Source organism: Salvia splendens, chromosome 5 (assembly GCF_004379255.2).
Source record: "Salvia splendens isolate huo1 chromosome 5, SspV2, whole genome shotgun sequence".
Taxonomy (NCBI): Eukaryota; Viridiplantae; Streptophyta; class Magnoliopsida; order Lamiales; family Lamiaceae; genus Salvia; species Salvia splendens.
In genome coordinates, this window is record NC_056036.1 from 39043648 (window position 1) to 39068653 (window position 25006).

At 36.7% G+C, this 25006-nt stretch overlaps 1 pseudogene; it reads left to right on the forward strand.

Annotated features, from left to right (window-relative positions):
* The first annotated feature begins 21221 nt into the window (after positions 1–21221).
* On the forward strand, positions 21222–22098 carry LOC121803343 (annotated as a pseudogene).
* The last annotated feature ends 2908 nt before the right edge of the window (positions 22099–25006 follow it).

Below are 25006 nucleotides of genomic sequence, written 5' to 3' on the forward strand. Positions count from 1 at the left end.
TCGGACTTGTGTACACTTACGGACCGTGAGCTAGCGCAAGGTTGGCCGGTCTAGGGGTCGTGAGCTAGCGCCAGGTTGGCCGACCCAGTGATCGTGGAATGTGGCCACATTCCCGATTCACACAGCTTGACATGGTATATCATCAGAAAGTTAAAAGACTGCAGTCTATTTCAGAAAGAAATAACAGATTTTAGTGACCGGGACTTGTTTTCAGAAAAAAACCCCCGCGTTCACTCAGCTTGGCAGACAATTAAAAGAAAAACAGTTTTCGGCATAAGCCACTGAGTATATCAAGTACTCAGCCCTGCATATTGTTTTCCTTAATGTGCAGGTTGATCGATCGAGGCAGAGGAGGTGTTGGGACTGAAGATAAAATAAAAGAAGGGTAGCTAGTGTAGTATGTCTCCATACATGTTATACTTGTCTTGGAACTCTTCCGCTGCATAGACCTAGCTTTGTCTCAGTAAAGACAATGTCCCACATTTCACTCTGATGTAATAACTTGCTATCTTGGTGACTTTTAGACAGTATTTCCTTAATTTCAGTAATTATGATGATGTGTTGAGACAGTTTAGTATTGTTAGTCGCGAAATAGCTGCGCTTTCTTTGACTAGGAAGTTGTGGTCGTGACAGAGTGGTATCAGAGCACTTTTCTTTCGCTCTGACCCAAGAACCTTCTTTCTAAGCCTCAGTCCAGAACAGTAGCACTAGGCTAGAAAGTGAACAGAATGATCAGTACAAGATCCCAACACCTCAGCTCGACACGATCAACTGCACCAGAAACAGGGGTCGACGCCCGCTCGTCCAGAAAAGAGAATTTTGAAGAAAGAAAATATTTTTCCATTTTGAGAAAGAAAATGAAATTTTCTAAGTTTTTTTTTTCAGAAAAAGAAAATAATTTTCACAGCCCTTATGGGAACGAAAATGTTTATTTGAAATGCTTGCAAGATGCAACGTGATAGCTGATACTTTGCATAAGATATGCTTACTGTATCTGTGTTTTATGAGCTTGACATGAATGAATAGATGTCATGGGGACTATGTATGTGAACCTAGAGTGCTTTAGAGAAGTACCTTAGGTGAGACATGCAGAATCAAGTATTAGCAGAATGAGAACTTGTTACCGCCTTCCACGGCGACGAGACCAACTGAAACCATCAGTTAGGGAGAACCCCTAATTCCACAGAATTTCAAAAAAAAAAAAAAAAAAAAATCAAAAGACGAGCCAAAAAGTACTATTGTACTACTTATAGACAGCAATTAAAGGAAGTCCATTCTTTTAAGCACACAGATAGTATACATATATATATGTATACTAGACGATGAACCAAGAAGTTCCCAATGTCTTTACAAAGACCAAGTTTTAACGAAAATAGTTTACTTTCAAGCCTGTTCGGGAGATGCATCCCTACACGGAAAGAGATCGTACCCGTGATCTAGTAAAGTGATCTAATGTGGCGTAACAAGCCCAAGTGGCTACGTGATCCAGAAGCGATACTTATAGCGTGCTACGAAGCACGATGGAGAATGTGATGTTTTACCAGAATCGGCGTTCTAAGTTATCAAGAACGATATGAAAGTATGACCTCCAGCTGCGGTTATCAGTTTAACAGCACGAGGAACCCCATCTTGGAATGTATGGTTTCCCAGAACGCGTTTATCATGTGCGAGCTCCACAAGAAAAACAAGGGAGTGTCACATAACTAGAACCGATGATTATAATCAATAGTACTTACTTGGATTCCCAATGAAATCCCTTCTAAGAGTCCTTCCAAGGACGATACCCCCGTCTATTCAGACTCTAGTTTTGACTCGCAAGTACCATGTCAGTGTTCCTTTTTCTGTGCGAGGTTTGACTCATTTCCAGCTTATGGACTGCAGTCCTTTTTGACTCATCGTACATAAAGAGTAAAGTTTTGACTGTTTAAGCTCCAGTCGTAAACCCTAAATTCTACAGTTGTTCATATCCATGATCTTCGGAATGAGCGTATTCCTCAGACATTCTTTGAACCTCCGGGACAACGATGTCCTGTCGGCTATTAAGACCTTTGATTGACTCACGTTCTGCAAGTAGTACGCCACTTTCATTTTCTTCAGGAAAGCGGCGACTCAGTTTCAGTTCCCAAATTTTGGATACCTTTATGTTTCAAGCATCGTTATTTGTTGTTGTCTCCTTTGAGCCACAATATTGGAGATTTATATCTCGATTTCTTAGACCTATGCAATGAAATTTCATTCTTACGATGCTTACGTTGTGATCCCCAGAGTGATCAAGACAGTTAAACATTTTCCTCAGGGAATTTCATGTGGTGCTGGAACTTTTGTTTACCTCCCTATTTTGAAATCCTACAAAGGTGAAATTTTTCGACCTCGATCCCAGTACATGTATTATTCCTAGTCTCGGAATTTTTCTGCAGCTCGAAGTTAAGGCAAGCATATTGCACCTTTCCCTAACAAGCTTGCCCTAGCTGATTCTTTCTGAATAGTTCATTTCAGTGCGTTGCCTTAATGAACCTATGAAATCATTGATGTGATTTTGTTATTCCATATCAAGATGCCTTTGAAACATGATCAATGTTCCTTCATTGCAATCGCCTACGTTTATAAATTTTCGTGGTTGATCATCTTAGGCGATGACATGTTTGAACCACTGTCCTTGATGCCCAGATCCTTTCAGTTTAATTGGACAACTGTATTGTCCTATTTTGCAGCTTACTATGGGAATTTACAGTTAATTCATTTCCATCCAGTTTTCATGACCTATCTCATGATTTTTCCTAGCTCCCACCAGGGGTGAGCCTCAGCTTCTATGAGTTTGCCTGGAACCAGTTGAACTACGTAGTTCTTTGAATGAACTCAATACTTACCTTCAAGGTCGATTATCGACGAAAATTCATATAAGTTGAACAAGAGCTGTTATTCTAGTCCAGTTGGGTATTCAGTAGCCCTTCAATTTTCAGTCATACTCTCCTGTGTGAATAATAATCCAAGTTAAGACTATTAGATTAATCATTGAGTTATTGATACGAGGCTAGCAGAAAAAGGCATGGTCTCAGTTTCTTTCAGATACGCATAATAAATACGTCCCCATGGAGACACGTGCAGGAAATGATGCACCAACCAGAAGCGTCGCATAACCGACAGCAAAGCGTTAAATACTTCGAATCTACGTACCGCTTGTGACCAGCAGGTGGGAGATCGAATATTTTGTTGTATAGAGGAGCAACTAGCCTTGAGTAGAGAAAAATCAAGGAATATTTGAGGATTAAATGATGTCCGAAGACGTAAAAGACCTATATGGTAGTTTGAACGATCAAAATGCTTACTCCGAGTAAGATAAGTAAGCCACAAGAACAAAGACTCAATCATGGGCATGTAATGAAAGCCATGGAGAAAGTACGAGTGTATTCGTAGTTTATGTTTGACGGAACAAATCCCATCAGCAAAAGGGATTCGTCTGAGAGGTGGCCAGGAAAGGCTAAAGCTGGAGAGACATTCGGGGAGAGGAACGCGTGAGAGCACAGCTACCCTCACCATCACTACTATGAAGGGAAAATCGAAAATTTTCCTTAAAGAGTTATCGCAAGAGAACGGGTTTAGAGCCCTATAATATAGAGCAAGGGCAAACGTTAGCATTAAAACGCGAATAAGTATTCTACGATATGCCACGCCCCAAGTAAGCGGCCAGGGAGGAGCTGTCAATAGAGTTTTGTGTTAATCTAGACACGAGATCTAGATCACTTTGGAAAGTCATGCTAGATTATTTCACCATGAATAGCTCAGTCGAACCAAAAGAACATGGAGACAGTAGCGTTGGGAGAAAGAAGCCAACGCCTCCACATGCACAGATCCAGTATTCAAGGTTTAACGCGAGTGGAATAAAGTCTGTGCTAAATCATGACAAAGAATCGCGGTAAACACAAAAGCATCTTGAAAACGATGAAAGTAGACTACCTCAACTAAGCGAGAGGTTACCAGGTCATTAGGCCAGCTCAATGACTACGATTACGATCGATACAAGCATTTGAGAACTTAGTATCTGACGATGAAATCTAAAACGAGGAATGGCTTCATCAGCCAGACGAAATGAAACGTCTAATGGACGACTTGAATCAGTCATATTATCTCAGTCACCAGATAGAATGGCGCTTAAGGAAACAAACAGAACTTAAGACCCAGTTACAAGAATAAGTAAACATGGGTTCATCCGACCCAATGTATCGCTTTTGGGCGCACCAGTACTCTTCGTGAAGAAGAAGGATAGAACTTTGCGAATGTGTGTCGACTAACGAGAGCTGAACAAGTTGACCCTGAGGAACAAGTACCTTTACCAAGAATCGACGACCTCTTCGACCAGCTGCGAGGAGGTGGTGTATTCTCGAGGATGCACTTGAGGACCACCTTAGAGACGTTAAGAGCCGAGAAACTCTATGGTAAGTTTAGCAAGTGTGAGTTCTGGCTTAACGAAGTGAGTTTCCTTGGACACATAGTGACAGCAGAAGGGATCCGAGTGGACCCCGCTAAAGTTGAAGCCGTGCAACGTTGGCAGTCACCAGCGACACCCAATGAAATTCGAAGTTTCCTAGGACTGGCAGGATACTACCGAAGATTCATTGAGGGGTTTTCTAAAATAGCGAGGCCGATGACTCAACAGCTCAAGAAAGGAGTTAAAGTCAATTGGACCCCAGAATGTGAAGCAAACTTCCAGTTGCTAAAGGAGAAGTTGACCACAGCGCCAGTTCTAGCTGTGCCAGAAGCGGGAGTCAACTATGTGGTGTATACAGATGCATCGAAGGTCGGACTCGGGTGCGTGCTGATGGTAAGGTGATAGCATATGCGTCACGCCAATTGAGGCCGCACGAGTTGAACTATCCGACGCACGATCTGGAATTAGCAGCAGTGGTCCATGCGCTGAAGATTTGGAGACATCACCTCTACGGAGTTCGGTGTGAGATCTTCACAGATCATAAGAGTCTCAAATACTTTTTCGAACAGAAAGATCTGAATATGAGACAGCGCAGATGGCTGTGAGATAAAATTATAATATTTAGCTCTTGCGGTCACGCTACACCAACAACATATGGAACGATTTCAAAAGTTGGCATACGATAAAGATTCAAGCGTCATGCCTGAGATTTGACCTTTGGTTAATACTATGTGTGAGTGTGATCAAGTGTGTGCTGTATGTATTCAGTGAGTGTCATTATGCGGTGCAGTGTGTGTATGGTGCAATTTGTGTATTCATTGGGAATGTGTGTGGTGCAGCGAGTGATCAGTGAGTGTCTGTGTGAAAAAGTGTGTTCACAATGTTTAGCAAGAGTATATGGAGTAATAAAAGAGGGAAAGTGGCACTTGTGAAACCATCCAAATTAAAATTTGGAATCTACATAGGTGCTAGACCGGTCCTCTAAATGGGCGTGGGGATGGGTGTAAAATTGTCATGTACTCCCTCTGTGTTATAGAAGTAGCACCAGAGTCACCTTTTTTGGCACGGAGATTAAAAAAGAGATAGTATTAAATATATTAAGTGAAGATATAATAAAATACTCTCTCCGTCCCGCTTTAGGAGTCCCGGTTGATTAATTTCGTGCGTTCCACTTTAGGAGTCCCGGTTGAGATATACTAATAAAAAATAGGGTGATGCTAAATAGCCATAATATGGCCCGCCATAAAACTAAAAAAATAATAAAATATTGTACAATTAATGCTAAATCAATGAAGTTAGTGCATCTAAAAAGTATCAATATTTTAAAGGCTAATATACCCTTAAATATACAATACTCCATCTTAATATTGTTTTTGTATTTTCATATAAAAATGCATTTGTATCTAACCAACAATATGATAATTCGGACTTCAAACTCAATTTTCCATTTTCGACTTATACCAGAAAATTATTATAAACATGCTTTTAGGTTTATTATTAATATTAAGCTCCTATACCTTCATTTCATTTAATATTGCGAGATTATATCTGGAATCATAGAATAAGCTAGGACCATTATTTAATTTGTTGGTATATAATTGAAGGAGTAATAAATAAGAGCAATTAATTAGTGAGTAGAATATATTATCCACACTGAACCCTTGCTAACACGCAGACGCAGGAGTTTCAAGTGTAATTTTGGCTAGCTTAACCCAAAACTACAATGGTCCACCTCTTTATTTGCTTTTAATTAATTATTGAAGGTTAATTACCGTATTCTAATTTATACAAATATTATAACAAAGTTTATAAATTATTTCAATTTGAAACGGTACTGTGAAAGTGCCTAAAAATAAATAAATTAGGCTAACTAATGGTTAAACTTATACCGTCAAATCCCCACTCGGACCCATTCCCCACACACCAATTCCCATTACTCAAACTCCATTGAAGAATTTAATGCTTCATTAATTTTATTAGTAAATTAGTTATTTTGTAAAAACACATGAACAATAAATAGACTTATTAATTTATTAATTGTTTGTTATGTATATTGACCAAAATATCCTATTATGGCCAACCATAATGTGGCCACATAGCATTTCCCTAAAAAATACCTACAAAGTAAGTAAAAAAGTGTTAAAAGTGGGTCCCAACATCCATCACAATATTTATTTATTACACACTCAATTAAAATTGGGCTCCAACATCCACTACAATATTTATTTATTACACAATCAAACACTTTCTTAAAACATATGTCCGACTCAATCGGGAAGGAGTAGAAAATAGAGAAAATTAGAGAGAATAAAGTAACTGAGGGAAAAAGTGTTACTTTTCCCTAAATAGGGAAATGATTCTACTATGATGGAACGTCTTAAAAAGAAAAAATGATTCCACTACTATGGAACTAATAGAGTACTACTCCTTATGTCCCAAGCTAAGTGAGTCAATTGTTGGCCCTCTATCTCTTACTTTTTCCTCTCTGCTTTTATCTATCTTATTTTATTTTATTTTATTTTATTCTCTCTACTTGACTAATAAAATTCTATTTCTTAAAATACATGCTGTCTCACTTAGAGCAACTCCAAGGAGAGAAGGTAAATGAAAAGGGTATATCATGTTTATACCTTCTCAAAAAGTGCAATATACCTTTCCAAAAAGCAAGCAACTCCAAGGATAAAAGTTATATGAAAAGGTAAATGATTATTTTTTTTAAATATTAGTTGCTAGACTGCTGCAACGGTAATATCTTAAGTTCTATCATACTATGCCTCAAAATTAACTAATATAAAGCAACGGTACTAATTTAATAAGTATGGATATTTAAGCTTATATGTAAGCAACAAAATAAGTTACTGGACAATTCGTTTTCTGCCCAAATGAATCCTTTTCCAAATATTTTAGATTATATGAATAATGATTCGGATGATGAATTTGATGCCATTATAACGGCTGCACAAGAGGAAGAGATGAGTCGTCGGCGGGCGAGGGTCCATCACGGCTCCATTCCGGGACACCGAGTGCTTCATCGTGGTAGGCAAGAAGGCCATGAAAGACTCTATCACGATCACTTCTGTGAGCATCCCGTGTATCCTGCAAACTTATTCCGTAGGAGATTCCGCATGAGTCGTCCTCTTTTTAGCCAAATTGTTGACGATGTGGTAGCTCACAATGCGTATTTTGTCCGTTTCCAGTAGCCGAATCTTTACTTGTATGAAGATACGCCGCAATCAAAAGTTGATCATCTTCACGGGAGAAACTTGAACTTCGTTGCCTTTTTCGTGTTGTAGGAGAAACAACATTTGAAGTGTCGATTTCAAAACTTGTCCCAAAATCACCATAATCATCGGCTAAATCAACGGAGTGTTCTCTTGTCAATAAATTTGTGAGAGACTCAGAATCATTGTATGAAAAATCCATCTGCACAAATTAAAGAGATATTTAAACCATAATCTAAACATAAAATATTAAATATTAAATAATATATCCATCAAATGATATAAAGTATTAAACAAATGTATAAAACATAAAAAACTCCTAAACTATTAGATATAATGGGACGGTACTTGAACCCAATATATATACTCCCTATTTAACAAAAAAATCACAGCTTGTTCTACAGAACGAAGGCGGCGCAACGTTCAAGCAAATAACCAAAGCACTACCCCAATCTCACAAATCTCGGCGCAATCGCTCAAGCAAATAACCAAAGCACTACCCCAATCTCACAGATCTCTTTCTCCTATATTCTTTTCTATATTTACACCTTTGATTTTTGTTTGCTTGATATTGAAAAGGAATTGCTTGGCTTTGGGAGTAGAAGTGAATGAGGTGAAAGTGTATTCTTGGTGTCTTTTTATTTCGAAAATTAGGGTTTAGAATTTAATGGTATTCTGTTTCTTGTTGGTGGAATTAATTTCATAAAACTAACAACCAATTTCATAAAATTCAATATATGTTCAGTTTTATTGTAGTGGTTTTGCCGCAACTTTTATCTCCCGCCAATGTCAAAATCAGTTTTTTCTATTTTACATTCTCTTTGGTGGAGAGGTAAAGATACCTCCTCAAAATGGGAAAATGTATAATACCTTCTCATTTACCTCTCCCATTGGAGACTGTTTTTCTGTCAAAAAGAGGTAAATTTGACAGTTAGCATGATTTACCTTCTCATTTACCTTCTCCCTTGGAGTTGCTCTTAGTGAGGAATGGAAGGACTACAATGTATATTGTTGTATTGGTAAAATTTGGCAATAGTCTCTGTATTTTTAAGAGTTTGGGATTTTTATTTTTTATGGTAAAAAAGAGAGTAAAAGTGAGAAAAACGAGGATCGTGAGGGGGAGATGATAAGAAATGCGCATGCGCATGGAGTGACAAAAAAATTGTCGGGTGAATTATGGCTCTATTTTGTTTAGCTTGTACGGAGGGAGTTCTTTTTATGTAAAAAGAAAAATATATTATGAGTGCCGAATTGAGAAGGCCCACAAAACGAGTTCTTTTTATGTAAAAAGAAAAATAGTATATATTATGAGTGCCGAATTGAGAAGGCCCACAAAACGAGTTTCATGCTATTAATCAACTTTTTGTTTTTATCACTATTTAATTTTTATGTTGTAGTTTCACGTTTGTTTGGATATTTTAGGCTACATACACAATGTATTTGTTAGTATTGATAAAATAATACAAACGAAAGTAATAAAATCACATAAGTGAATCAGATTTGTTTGTCGTGAACAAGAATCAAGGTTAGTTTAAGCAACTATCATAAGAAGTTTTATGTTTCTGATATCATTCAATAATAAGAAACGGACAAACCCTACAATAAAACAGCCAAACCTGACAACGATTTTTATCATAATTAATAGTTTAATACATAATCAAGTGATTGATTTGCATGCCTTTGTTGCTATAGGCACACAACAAAAAATAGATGAATAAAGCAGGATTAATTTCGTATCTAGAAGATTTAATTAGCACGTTTTTTCACGTGCTTATTGGATTGGATGACTGCGAAAAAAGTTGGCAAAAATTGTTTGACTACCAAAAAAAGCATTGTTAAATTAGCAATAATAGTGCAAGGCAGCTTAATGATTTATGGGATCCCAAATCTTGCTTTTTGGACTGTTGGTTGTTTCTTTAATCACTTTTGGAACTTATAGTATCACGAGGCATTTGTCGTGGACAAAATCAGTGACGGAATCGGGTGAATTTTTTTTTAAAATAATAGTACTAATAAATTTCTTGTTATTATACGAGCTTTTCTTGAAGACATGAACTTTGATTGACAATCCCTTTCAGATGTATTCTCGAAGAATGTGGTTGCTAACTTGGACATCATTAATAAATTTATTATGTACACACACTCCCAAAAATGTTATACTAGACAGTCTAGACTAATTATAATTGTACTATACTATCAAGGGGTCCAAATACAAGTACCAATAACAATTATGTACATTGGGCTAATTATGGGATGATTATTATATTGGGCTAATTATGTTAAGGGCATCACTGATTTAAAATAGCCCAAAAATAAATATGTAACCCAAAACTAAGAAGCCCAAGTCTTGTCTTCTCCACCCTTTTCACTTTACAATTTCAGAATCAGGCAGCGGCTAGATTTGCTGGAGTCTGGACGGCTGGAAAGCAAGGCTCGCTCTGGGGCGGAGACCGGTCGGAGGCTTGGCCCTATGTGGTTCCATCACTGGGCAACATACGCTTTTAGTATTAATTTGCTTGGTATTTAGAGCTTATGATAATACTTATAATTGTGTGATGTGTTTTTAAAGCAGCTCTTTATATACAAATTTTTAGAAATTTGTTTGAGGTCGTAAAAAGAAAAATTAATAGAATATGGGTCCAGTTTTTATTATATTAAATTTTATAGTAAAATATGAGTTAATGGTCAGAAGAATAATAAATAATAATAATAAAATGATAAATTTAGTAACAATGAAGAATAAAGAAAATATGATCATGTAATGACAAACAAATGGAGTATAATTCTATGATACTCATCCCAATTACCATGTGAATCTGAGTTCTAACGTTTAATTCAAAGTACAAAAAAAGTTTTTATTTTCTATAGGAAGTCTCCATGTTAAAACTCTTAAATCTTGTCCCATATCGATTTTGTGAAAATCCTGACCCATCTATATAAGTATGAACAACTCTCCCCCTTATAAGGCCTTTTAAGGGGTGTGTCTCATTTCTAATATGGTATCAGAGCAGGCACAATGTGAGGGGCGTGTTAAAACTCTTAAATCTTGTCTCACATCGACTTGGTGAAGATTCTAACTCATCTACATAAGTATGGATAATCCTCCCCTTATAAGGTCTTTTATTGCAGTGCATCATTTAGAATATTGCAGTTCATTATTAGGAAATAGCTACAATTTTAGTCATCATGATTGAAATACTCTTTTTTTGGTAGTTCTGGTCAAAGTAAATAAGGGGGTGAATGCCCTATTATTCAGGGTGAAGATCCTGACTCATCTATACAAGTATGGATAACCCTTCCCCTTATAAGGCCTTTTATTGCAGTGCATCATTTAGAATATTGCAGTACATTATAAGGAAACAGCTGCAATTTTAGTCATCATGATTGAAATACTCTTTTTTTTGTAGTTCTGGTCAAAGTAAATAACGAGGTGAATGCCCTATTACTCAGATTAAAGCCAGAACTGTTTGCAAATGTGACGGAGTATTTGAATGTCAAGCAAAAGCGGGCATCAGACCTTCGATATAAGTTTTCAAACCATGGACATAATTCCTAAGTTCTGCCATGGTGATCTCAACAGTGTCATAGCCGCCCAAGAACTCATTCAAGAATTTCAACAATACTCAACCAAATACTTCTCGTCAATCAAAATCACAAACTACTCTTCAATCTGGCAAAAATCGGCAAACAATCCATCACTGAATCTGACAATAATCCATATCGCGACAACACGTGAAAAATCGACTGAGAATTGATAATCTGACAAAGCTCGCCTTCAGGAAAAACATCCAAATCAAAGTTGATAATCGATTCACTCATATTCGAACGAATTTGTGGAATGATATGCAAAGAGCACAGGTGCTTTGATTGCAGAGAAATCGCTGGCAATTCTGAAGGAATCAAATTGAGAATAATTGAACCGATCATGTGATTGATAGCTCGAATTCAGATGAATTCAAACTGGATTGAACAGGTCGCGTGTAATTTGGAGCTAGATATTGCAGAATCGAAAATCAAAATCGAGATTGGTTGGGTAATTTTATTAAAAATTAATTATTTTAATTATTTAATTTTATTATTTTAGATTTAATATTACTATACTTTAATTATATTATTTTGATTAAGAAAATAATTATTTTAATTTGGTAATTTTTATTTTATCGTGTAATATCATGTTTAAATCGTATAATAGCATCATATTTTAGTCATTATCGTATCGTGTCAAGCTAACTGACTATCATTAACAGAGGGTTGACTTTTTTTTGGGTATACGATAACACGTACGAATCCAACACGAACCCGTTAGGTTGGGACACGATAAGAACCCGATGATTTCAGGTTGGGTTGGGTTTTGACCTTATTGGGTTGGGTCGATAATGGGTCGACACGATAATGACCCAACCCGCACGATTTGACAGCCCTACAAAAAATCACATGTTTGGTACCAAGGGCTATTTTTGTCACGGGATACCAAAAACGATACTCCCTCCGTTCCCTTATAGTTGAGTCATTTTTTCATGTTCAAAAGTTCTCTCATAATTGAGTCATTTCTATATAGTAACTTTTTTCTCTTTCTTACTTTACTCTCCCTTACTTTATTTTCTCTACTTTATTCACTTTTTACTTTATTCTCTCTATTTTTTTTACTCTCTTACTTTTTTATCTATTTATTTAACACACTCAACATCTCTTCTTAAACTCTGTGTTGAAAAGTTTCGCCTAAACTATGAGGGAACGGATGGAGTATAAAATAAAGATCAGGTACCATTTATGTGCGAAAGTGAAAGATCAGGTACCATTTACTCTTATTTAAATAGGTCATGTTACAATTTTTCGCTTAATTAAGTTCTTATACTAATCTATTGTGTAAGATGTTTTTAAAATTTTATTGGATCTTTATTTAACGGACTTCAAAATTTAATTAATTTTTCTTGTATTAATTAAATTTATTTATTTTTCTTTTTTCTCATATTTGTTTTGAAATTAATGAAGTTGTAATATCGACTCAATAAATATTGTACTGTTGATATGTCCGTCAATTTTTTTATTTATTCAATGATTTTTTAGTCGATATTACAACTGAATTAATTACAAATAAATAAGTAACAAAAATAAATAAATTTATAGAATATTCTAATTAAATAAAATATATTACCTTCTATTTATGATAATTACTACTCCCTCTGTTCCGCGGTAGTGGGGGCATTTCTTTTCGGCACGAGATTTAAGAAAAATTGTGTTAAGTGAGTTAAGTAAATGAAGAATAAAGTAGGAAATGAAAAGTGTAGAGGGATGAAGAGAGGATAAAGTAAGAGAGAGTAAAGTAGTAAGATAGAATAAATGAGTTGACTTTTACTAAAAGAGAATGACTACACTACTATGGAACGTACTAAAATGACAAAGTAACTCCACTGCTATAAAACAGAGAGAGTATGGAATACTATACAATACATACAACCCATATATTGAGGCAAGTAGATTTATATATAACTTTTAGAGCATCCTTAACGCTAGGGGCCGGACCGCATCTGGGTCCGGCCCGCAACCTGCAACGTTGGAGGGAGCCCGCAGTGGCCTGAGCCGCGCCTGGGGACGGAGGAGCATCCCGGGGCCGCGCCCGGTTGCGTCCTGGCCCGACGTTGGGTGCTCCTGGGATGTGTTTGGTTGCGGCCCGACCTAGGGTTAGGGGTGTTCTGGCCGGACCCAACCCCCAAATCATTTTTTTTTTGAAATTTCGACAATGTCGAAGTTCGAGCTCGAGTTGCACCATGAGATGATCGCCTACATTTGCGCACAAATGAAGAAGTGGAGTAGTTTTTTTTCTTTTTAAGGACTTGTACTTTTTATTTTCTAGGATTTGTAATTTTTATTTTCTAGGATTTGTAATTTTTATTTTTTAGGATTTGTAATTTTTTATTTCTAAGGTTTGTAATTATTTATTTTCGACCGAACAATGAACTTTCCGTGTTTTAATTGTTCAACGTTTTTTATTTTATGAATAAAATAGTTTGTAGCTGTGAATAGTGTAACTTAGGGTCTAGATGAGGCTTGCAGGGTTTGTTAATTATGGAGCCTAAATATCTCCTACCATGTTTAGGATTTGTTTCCTTGAAGTATATTTCCTTGTAATAGATTTATTCCTTAAAAAATATTTCCTTATGGAATATGTTTCCTAGTTTGACTAGAATTAGGGCTCTCTAGTTACTTATAAATAGAGGTGCTCCCTCATTGTTAAATCATCCTAAAATTATATAGTGAAATCTCTGGCTTGACATCGCCCCCAGACGTAGATACACATTGTATCGAACTGGGTAAACAACTTCTTGTGTTCATTCTCTTTCATATTCGTGATTGCCTGTGTTTATTTCCCAACAATTGGTATCAAGAGCCTAGGGTTTAAGAGGCAGAAATCACGATGGGGATCGACGAGAAAATTGCTGTAGAGAAGTTCGATGGATCTGATTTCGGATTTTGGAAGATGCAGATTGAGGATTACCTGTACGGTAAAGATCTCTGGAAGCCTTTAAAAACCAAACCCGAAAAGATGGAACATGAGAAGTGGGAGCTGCTGGACAGAAAAGCGATGAGCGCGATTAGGCTATCGTTGTCCAAGGATGTGGCTTATCACACGACTGCAGCAAAGTCGACAAAGGAGATGATAAAGATCTTGGAGGACATGTATCAGAAACCATCAACGGCAAACAAGGTACATCTGATTAGACGATTGTTTAATTTTAGAATGCAAGAGGGAAAGCTGGTGCAACAACATCTCAACGAGTTCAACATGATTACTTCGCAACTGAACTCGGTTAATATAAAATTCGATGATGAAATTCGTGCCCTGATTTTGCTATCGTCTCTGCCTGAGAGTTGGGCTGGCACAGTGACAGCAGTTACTGCTGCAGAGACAAAACTAACAGTTGACAGAGTAAGAGATCTGATGATTGGTGAGGAAGTTCGCCGGAGAGAATCAGGATCTTCTACTTCGGGATCAGCACTGAATACAGAACAGAGAGGCAGATCGAAGGGAAAGCAAAATCGTGGAAGATCAAATTCCAGAGGAAGGAGTCAATCCAAGAAGGATTTGGATAAAGTTAAATGCTGGAATTGTGATGAGTTTGGGCATTTTAGAAATCAATGTGTGGCACCGAAGAAGTATAAGAATAAGGATCAGAAGGACAAGAAGACAGCAAACGCTACCATGTCTGATGACGATGGCGAGGCGTTGGTCTTGAGCGTCAGTAGTCCGATGGAATCGTGGGTATTGGATTCTGGGGCGTCGTTTCACTCCTGCAGCAATGTGGAGATAATGGAAGACTACGTTTCTGGCGATTTTGGGAAGGTACATCTGGCTGATGACGAGCCCTTAGATATCGTGGGAAAGGGAAACGTGAAGGTAGTGACGTCCAATAGATCCGTAATAAAACTGAATGGAGTCAGACTCATTCCTGGATTGCAGAGAAGTTTGATTTCGATTGGGCAGCTTGATGCAGAAGGGTACACCGTGACGTTTGGCTGCAACAATTGGAAGATTACCAAGGGAGCTATGATAGTAGCTCGAGGTAAGAAGGAGGGTACGTTGTATACCACAACTAACTCCAAAGATTGCATTGATATTGCAAGTGAGGCAAATAATGCAGATTTGTGGTATTGTCATCTTGGCCACATGAGCGAGAAAGGGATGAAGATAATGTGCTCAAGAGGTTTACTGCCTGGCTTGAAAACTGTTGAAGTTGGCCTGTGCGAGGATTGCGTGTTTGGGAAACAGAAAAGGGTGAGTTTCTCAAGAGGAGGCAGAAAATTGAAGACACAGAAGTTGGAGATGGTCCACACTGATCTATGGGGACCAGCACCTGTGAAGTCCCTAGGAGGCTCTGAATATTATATGACTTTCATCGACGACTCTACTCGAAAGCTATGGGTTTATTTTCTGAAGAGTAAATCCGATGCGTTTGACGCTTTCAGGAAATGGAAAGCCCTTGTTGAAACTGAAACCGGGATGAAGGTGAAGTGTCTAAGATCCGATAATGGAGGAGAATATGAACTTTCAAAGTTCAAGGAATTCTGCGCCGAGAATGGAATCCGCATGGAGAAAACTGTGAAATGAACTCCACAGCAGAATGGAATCGCAGAGCGCATGAACAGAACGTTGAATGAGCGAGCAAGATGCATGAGGTTGAAAAGTGGATTGCCAAAGAGTTTTTGGGCAGATGCAGTCAACACAGCTGCATTCCTAATTAATAGAGGTCCATCAGTTCCCTTGGAGTTTCGGATACCCAAGGAGGTTTGGACAGGAAAAGAGGTAAATCTATCTTTCCTACGCATCTTTGGTTGTGTTGCTTATGCTCATGTTAGGTCCGTTGAGAGAAGTAAGTTGGATGCTAAATCTATTAAGTGTACGTTCATTGGTTATGGAGGCGATGAGTTCGGTTATAGACTCTGGGATGAGCAGAACCGTAAGGTTATTCGCAGTAGAGATGTCATCTTCAATGAACATGTATTGTACAAGGATAGATTGGAGGCGTCAAGTCCCAACAGTTCTGAGCCACAAGTGGTCGAGCTAGACATCTCAAACTCGAGTGGGAGCAAGGAGAGTCAGAATGCTGAAGAGGTGCTTGAAGAAGAACCAAGCACTCCACCACCGACTATTCCGCTGCCTAAATCGACTAGAGAGGGACGTGCACCTGATAGGTACTCGCCCTCTAATTTCTATTTGTTACTTACTGATGGTGGTGAGCCCGAGTGTTATGCAGAGGCAGGAGAAGGCCCTGATAAACGAAGGTGGAAAATTGCCATGGATGACGAGTTTTCCTCTCTTCTCCTAAATGGCACATGGGAGCTTGTGGAACTTCCTAAAGGGAAAAAGGCATTGCATTGCAAGTGGGTCTATCGAATCAAAGGTGAAGCTGATGGTAGCAAGCGCTACAAGGCTAGGCTGGTTGTCAAGGGATTTGAGCAACGATACGGTATTGATTATACAGATGTGTTCACTCCTGTTGTGAAACTAACTACTATTCGTTTAGTGTTGAGTATGGTAGTTGCAGAAAATCTATTGTTACATCAGATGGATGTAAAGACGGCATTCCTTCATGGTGATTTGGAGGATGAGTTGTACATGACACAGCCTGAAGGATTCATAGTAAAAGGAATGGAAAACCTTGTATGCAAGTTGAAGAAGAGCTTGTATGGTTTAAAGCAAGCTCCAAAGCAGTGGTACAAGAAGTTTGATGGATTCATGATGGAGATTGGCTATAAAAGATGCTACGCTGACCATTGTTGTTACTACAAGAGGTTTGACAAGAGCTATCTTATTCTGTTATTATATGTTGATGATATGTTGATCGCAGGAGGTGATCAAAAGGAGATGGATAAGTTGAAAAGGCAATTGTCTGAAAGATTCTCCATGAAAGATCTTGGAGAGGCTAATCAAATTTTGGGCATGAGAATCGAGCGTGACAAGGCGGCAGGAAAATTGTATCTTTCGCAAGCTGCTTACATTGGTAAGGTTTTGGAAAGATTCAACATGGATAATTCGAAGCCAGTAAGTGTGCCTTTGGGCAGTCACTTTAAGCTGTCAAAGAAGGAGTCGCCGAGTACAAAAGAAGAACGTGCTGAAATGAAGAAAATTCCTTATGCTTCAACAATTGGCAGTATTATGTATGCAATGGTGTGTACGTGGCCTGATATTGCACAAGCAGTGGGAGTAGTGAGCCGGTTCATGGGTGATCCAGGCAAGCAACATTGGGAAGCAGTTAAATGGATCCTTCAATACTTGAGAGGTACTACAGAAAGCGTCTTATGTTTCAATGGCAAGAATGTCGAGCTGGCAGGTTATGTGGATGCAGACTTGGCGTCCAATGATCTTGATGGGAGAAGAAGCACAACCGGGTATGTATTTACTTATGGTGGTACTGCTATTTCATGGACTTCTAAGTTGCAGAAGACTGTTGCTTTGTCTACTACGGAGGCTGAATATGTAGCTACGACAGAGGCAAGCAAGGAGATGGTGTGGTTGCAGAGTTTCTTAGATGAACTTGGGAAGGAGAACAAGAGTAGCATACTCTACAGTGATAGTCAGAGTGCTATTTTCTTGGCGAAGAATCCAGCGTTTCATTCTAGGACAAAGCATGTGGAGTTGAAATATCATTACATCCGACACCTAGTGGAGATGAAAATCCTGCAACTTGTGAAGATACTTGGAAGTGAGAATCCTGCAGACATGTTTACTAAGGTGGTGACCTTAGAGAAATTGAAGCTATGCATAGCTTCAATTGGCCTTGGAACTTGAAGAGAAGGTTAGGCGATGCTAAGCGGATGAAGGGATGAGATCACGAGGAAATGGTTGTTTAGGAGTTGTTAGTCTCCAAGTGGGAGATTGTTAATTATGGAGCCTAAAATATCTCCTACCATGTTTAGGATTTGTTTCCTTGAAGTATATTTCCTTGTGATAGACTTATTCCTTAAAAGATATTTCCTTATGGAATATGTTTCCTAGTTTGACTAGAATTAGGGCTCTCTAGTTACTTATAAATAGAGGTGCTCCCTCATTGTTAAATCATCCTGAAATTATATAGTGAAATCCCTGGCTTGGCATCGCCCCCAGATGTAGATACACATTGTATCGAACTGGGTAAACAACTTCTTGTGTTCATTCTCTTTCATATTCGTGATTGCCTGTGTTTATTTCCCAACAACTGGTATCAAGAGCCTAGGGTTTAAGAGGCAGAAATCACGATGGGGATCGACGAGAAAATTGCTGTAGAGAAGTTCGATGGATCTGATTTCGGATTTTGGAAGATGCAGATTGAGGCAGAAAATCATTGAATTCAAACTTTAAAAATTATTCTCTGTTTCTTATATTTTATATATTTTTTAATTATACTTGTATATTTTATCAAAATTATACATAAACCACCAAACACTATATCAATAACTTATACTCCCTCCGTCCCAAAAATTTTATAATATTTTTCCATTTTCGTCCGTCCCATAAAATTTATCACATTTCACATTGTACCGTTTTTTATAATGGACCCCATAATCAGTGACGAAACCAGAATTTTTTTGTTGGGCAGCCCATATCTTAAATATATTTAGATGTTAGTTTCACCGAAGGATGCTACAATATAGGTGATAGAGAGTAGTAAGAAATGTAGTTTGAATGTGACAAAAATATTTGAGAATGCATAATATATGCTAAATAATTAATTAAATACAGTACTAATATTTTTCAAGAATAAAATAATAGGAGTAGTTTTTAATTAAATTTAATATTATGATATTATTACATATTTAATCTCATCAAAATCTAAAATTATTTATTTGAAAATTAATATTAATTTATTTTACAAAATAATCAAAATTTTCATTTTTTATTCGATAAGTCAATATGTAGAATATTTTATTCATCACACAATATAAATCTATAACATAGATTTTTGTAAATAATAGTACTATTTTGCAAAAAATAAAATTGCAAAACGAAAAAAAAAAGTTTTACTAGACAAATCAAAATATAGGATAAATTATTTCATTACATAATATAAACCTATCACTAGAATTTCGTACACAAAATAATACAAGTATTAAAAAGGAATATTTTGTAAAGAAATAAAAAATGTGAAACTGAAAAACAAAAATATTGAATGAAACAGAAAAAATAGGCATATTATTTGAATGGGAAACGAAAAGAGAGAATGTGGGAGCGCCATTTGTCGAACTCGCGACCTCAACTACAAAAATCCCAATGCTCAGCCAAATAAGTTACGACAGACATGCATACTCAATATCGGTACTAATTATATAACAATGTGAAATGTTGAGGGGTCCAGCCTGGGCTCTTATTCGGTCGACTCGACCCAACCCAACCCAAAACTTTCGGGTTCTTATTGGGTCGACCCTATAAGAACCCAAATCCTAAACGTGCGTGTTCGTGTCAGGTTAACTTCGTGCAGATTCGTGTCGGATCAAAAATTGTCATCCCTAGGCTCAGGGCCCCCAGGCCCAATGTGCCTTCGTCACTGCCCATAATCCACTTACGCATTCACACTCACATTTTACTAAAACTAATTTTGATCTGCATTCCACTAACTTTTTCAACTCATTTTCTATTATATTTCTTAAAATTCATGCCCGGTCAAAGTGTGACAAAATTTATAGAACGGAGGGAGTACTTCATACTCCATGTTTTATTAAAGAAACGTTTTCCTTTTTGGATTATCCCACAAAAAATGACACATTTCCTAAAATGAAAATAACATTATCTCTACTTTATTCTCTCTCCACTAAATTTACAAAATAACAATAAATAACATCTACAAAATAAATATTTTATATTTATTGGGACGAAGAGTATAAGTTTAAAAATATAAGATATATATTTAATATATTTATATATATAATTTACTTATAAACTACCTATGTCCACAAAAATAAACTAGTTTTATCATTTTTGGTCGTCCACCAAAATTAGACCAATTTATAAATATGGAAAGTTTTAAACATTAAAATACTACTCCATCTGTCTCACTCTAAGTGGAGCATTTCTAATTTGCATATTTTAAGTAGTGTTTTTTGTGTGCAAAGTGGAGAGAATAAAGTAACAAAGGGAGAAAAAGTAGAGAGATCAATGTTTCCATATTTAGAAATATGTCATTTAGGACATCCCAAAAAGGTAAATGTGTGACTTAGAGTGAGATGGAGGGAGTACTAGCAATATGGACCTCATAATCCACTAACTCTACTCCTCTCTTATTTCCCTCCATTACACAGTAGTGGAAACGTTTCTTTTCGGCACGCGATTTAAGAAAAATTGTGTTAAGTGAATTAAGTAAAGAAAGAATAAGTAGGGAATGAAAAAGGTAGTGAAATGAAAAGAGAATAAAGTACGAGAGAGTAAAATAAGTGAGAAAAAATGTGTTAACTTTTACTTTAATTAAAATAAGAGAGAGGAATCAATAACTCAATCTTATAATAATAGGATTAAGGTTAAATACAATATATTTCTATTTAAGCGTGCTCTTCTTCGCCTCCGTTCCAGTGTCGTCGGAGTTCTTTTCTGCACATTTTTTCTTATTTTATGTTTATGTATCTTTCTCACTCTTTTCTAGTTTGATAATTAACTTTAATTTACATGTTATTAAATCAAAATTTGAAAAAATAATTTGAATTTAATATAAGTGTAAATCAAAATATATTGTTAAAAAACTCAAAATGAGATATCATTTTGGATTTTGCAATTAGAGATTGCAAGTTAACCTTGCATATTTTCATTTTTTTAAAAGTATTTTCTAATAAAGATTATTTTGATGAAAATTTTGATAGTTCGTGTTTGATTCATGATAATTTGATAATTCGAGGAAAAGCTGTAGCCAAATTGGTTCGATCGGTCTCACTTTTGTCATTTTTAAACGCTTTTATTGATGCATATTGCCGTTGGTAATCCCGTGTTTTTTTTATCGTGAAACTTTATTCACGTGTATTGTCATGCTATCACAATTTAAAAATAATCCTTTTTAAAATGAAACTATTAATATCCCTTATCATTTCCATAGAATTAAAACCTTGGGCTAACCTATATATACAAGTCTCATATCTCAATTATTTCATTTCATAATCCACACTTTTCCCCTTTCAAGAAAACTAAACTAAAATATGGACGGAAGCAGCATAGACCAAAGCACTACCAGTGAATCCAAATCGATCACCTCGCCGCGGGGTAAGAAGCTCCGCCGCGTCGGCAGCGGAGCCAGCGTGATCATCGATGCCGGCGTCGAGGAGGCCGAGTCGCCGAAAGCTCCCTCGTCGCGGTTCAAAGGTGTGGTGTCGCAGCCCAACGCCCGGTGGGGCGCCCAAATCTACGACAAACACAAGCGCGTGTGGATCGGCACCTTCAAAGACGAGGAGGTGGCCGCCCGCGCCTACGACGTCGCCTCCCACCGCTTCCGCGGCCGCGACGCCATCGCCAACTTCAATCCTCTCTCGGAGGACGAGATCGTCGACATGCTAAGGAAGCACACCTACCACGACGAGCTCGCCCAGTGTCGGCTCGCGAGGGGCCACGGCATCTCTTCGAGAAGGAGCTGACGCCTAGCGATGCTGGGGATCTGAATCGCCTCGTCATCCCCAAACATCACGCGGAGAGGCATTTGCCGTTAAATGGCGGAGGCGTTACGAGAGGAGTTTTATTGCACGTGGAGGATTCCGGCGGTAAGGTTTGGAGATTCCGATATTCGTATTGGAAGAGTGGGCCAGAGCTACGTGCTGACAAAGGGGTGGAGCCGTTTCGTGAAGGAGAAGAAATTGCCGGCCGATGACGTCATCAGTTTCCGGAGATCGACCGGCCGCTTTACATTGATTGGCATGTGATTAATAGTGGGCCGCATGGCCCGATTGCTCTGGGCCGGGCTCAGCCCGCGATGTTGAGGCTGTTTGGAGTGAACGTATAGGAGGTTCCCAGGAATAGCGGCGGCGATGAGTCATGAGAGCTTAATTAGGATGTAAAAATGCTACTCCGAACAAGAAACAAAGGATTATTTAGGGATGTAATCACGTCCTTACATTAAATATTTGAAAAATGCAACACTAATTTAAATCCTTGGATATTTAAATCTAACTCTTGCCATGTGGAATTATTAAACAAACAATAAAAAATTTAAAAGCCCATTTTAGGTATTTTGCACAAGATACGCGGTTATGCTCTCCTATAAAATAGTTGTCATGATTGTTTTCCTTATTTAAATCATAACTACCGTGTTATGTTTTGATTTAAAATATATTACTTACCTTCATTATTTTATTCACTCATTATGACAAGATATTCGTATACATATTTTCCATTTCATCTATTTTTCTCTTTACAATTTTTTTTATCTCCATCGAAACAATTCTTTGTGAGTTGAAGATATCAAATTATTACTCATCAATTTAAATGTAAATAATGAAAAGTTAATGACTTTTTAGATAATGCCAAAATGTTATTCTTTTAATTTTCATTGTTGATAGTACATCTATTTTGGTTTGTCATTATTGTAGTATTATGGTGTAATAATATTCATATAATTTGAAGCATACGAGTTCTTCATTCGTAATGTCTAATAATGTATTGTCCGAATTTAAATAATATACGTGTTTCAGGGAATAATGTTAATGCTGAGTAGAACTAAATAATATACGCCAAGTGACCTTTAATGTACATGTGTAATACTAAATGATGTACCTGTGTAAGTATTTAATGTTTGCGAGAGTTGAATCTATACCCTTTGTGTTTAGCAATCCATGGGGCTAGGTTGTATTACCTACTCACAAATGAAACCATCACCAAGGGCAGAGAGTTTAAATAATTCCCCATGAGTTTAGCAATCAATTGGGATAGGGTATAGTACCACCATATGAATTAAATTTCAGTTTTTAATGTGTGTTTTAGATTTGGTACATTATTATCTAATAATGTACATTTGTAACTAGGGGTGTGCATTCGGGTTTCGGTTCGGTTTTTTGCCAAAACCGAACCAAAACCGAAAAAACCGAATTTAGTTCAAAATCCAAACCGAACCGAACCCGAAAAACCGAAAAACCGAAACTGAAAAACCGAAAACCGAACTTAAAAAACTGAAAAACCCGAACAAAACTGAAAAACCCGAAAAAAAAACTAAAAAACCTGAAAAAATTAAATATAATATAAATATATATTTATATATGTGTATTTTATTTTATATATACTAATAGAATATTTATATATAATATAAAATTAATAATACATATAATATATATTATATAGAAGAATATATTAAAAGAATATATATTATATATAATATAATATATTAAATTAATATAATATATATATAATTCGGTTTTTCGGTTTTTTCTTCGCCCGAACCGAACCGAACCAAAAAACCGAATTTTTTTTTTATTTTTAAAACCGAACCGAAAAACCAAAAAAACTGAACCGAATTTCAAATTTTCGGTTTGGTTCGGTTCGGATATTCGGTTTCCGGTTTTTTTTGCTCACCCCTATTTGTAACAGTGAATAATGTACAGGTTGAAGAGAATAATGTTGAAAGGAACTTGAATTCATGCCCTTTAGGTTTAGCAATTCATGGGGCTAGGTTGTAATACCCACTCACAAACGAAACCATCATCAAGGGCAGGGAGTTTGAATCATTCCCCTTCGATTTAGCAACTCATGGGGCTAGGATATAGCATCACCACATGAATTAAATTTCAATTTTAATGTATTTAAGATTTGGGACGGTAAATAATGTATCAATAGTATCTATTAATGTACATTCGGATAAATTAATAATGTACAGATTGAAGAGAATAATGTTGAAAGAAACTTGAATCCTTACCCTTTGAGTTTAGCAATCCATGTGGCTAGGTTGTAGTAGCCACTCACAAATGAAACCATCATCAAGGGCAGGAAGTTTGATTCATTCCCCTAGGGTTTATCAATCCATGGGCTAGGTATAGTACCACAACATGAATTAAATAGTTTTTTTTATGTGTTTTAGATTTTGTAAGGTAAATAATGTACAAATAGTATCTAATAATGTACATTCGTAACAGTGAATAATGTACAGATTGCAGATAATAATGTTGAGCGTGCTGCCGCGCCAAAGCATTTACATTGATTTTAATATTCATGTTACATTGTTTATAGTAATATTTATGTTTTAATGTACAATTTGACTTTTGTACATTAATGATAGTGTTGTGTGCATTAAACAATTGTACATTATTTACGATATGAACAATACATTAATTGTATAAAAACGCGTACATTATTTATCAAGTTTGTTGGTAATGTACATGTAGGGAACAATAATGTAACGCATCAGTAATAATTGGAAGATGTACCTACAAGTCATAACTAATGTAGTCATTCACTTATAAATAATGTACGAAAACTCATTATTAATAATGTAGTCATTCACTTATAAATAATGTACGAAAACTCATTATTAATAATGTAGTCATTCAATAGTAAATAATGTAGTCATTCACTGCCTAAACGAACGATGTGCATAAAATACATAACTAATGTAGTCATTTACTAGTGAATAATGTACTAAAACTCATTAATAATGTAATCCTTGAGTAGTAAATAATGTAGATGTCAAAGCAGCTGTAAAAAATAATATGTTTGGAAAACAAACAAAAAAATATCAACATTTCTTCTTCCCCTTATGCTTCTCTTTGCTTACATCCATATCTTTTTCTGGACATGATCTCGAATCATGCTGGCACATCGTACTACATGTCCTACACTTTCGAAGTGGTCTGCTCGCCTCCTTTATAGCCTTTTCCATCTGGGAGATAATAAGACTAGCATCTGTACATAAAAAACAAATATAACTGT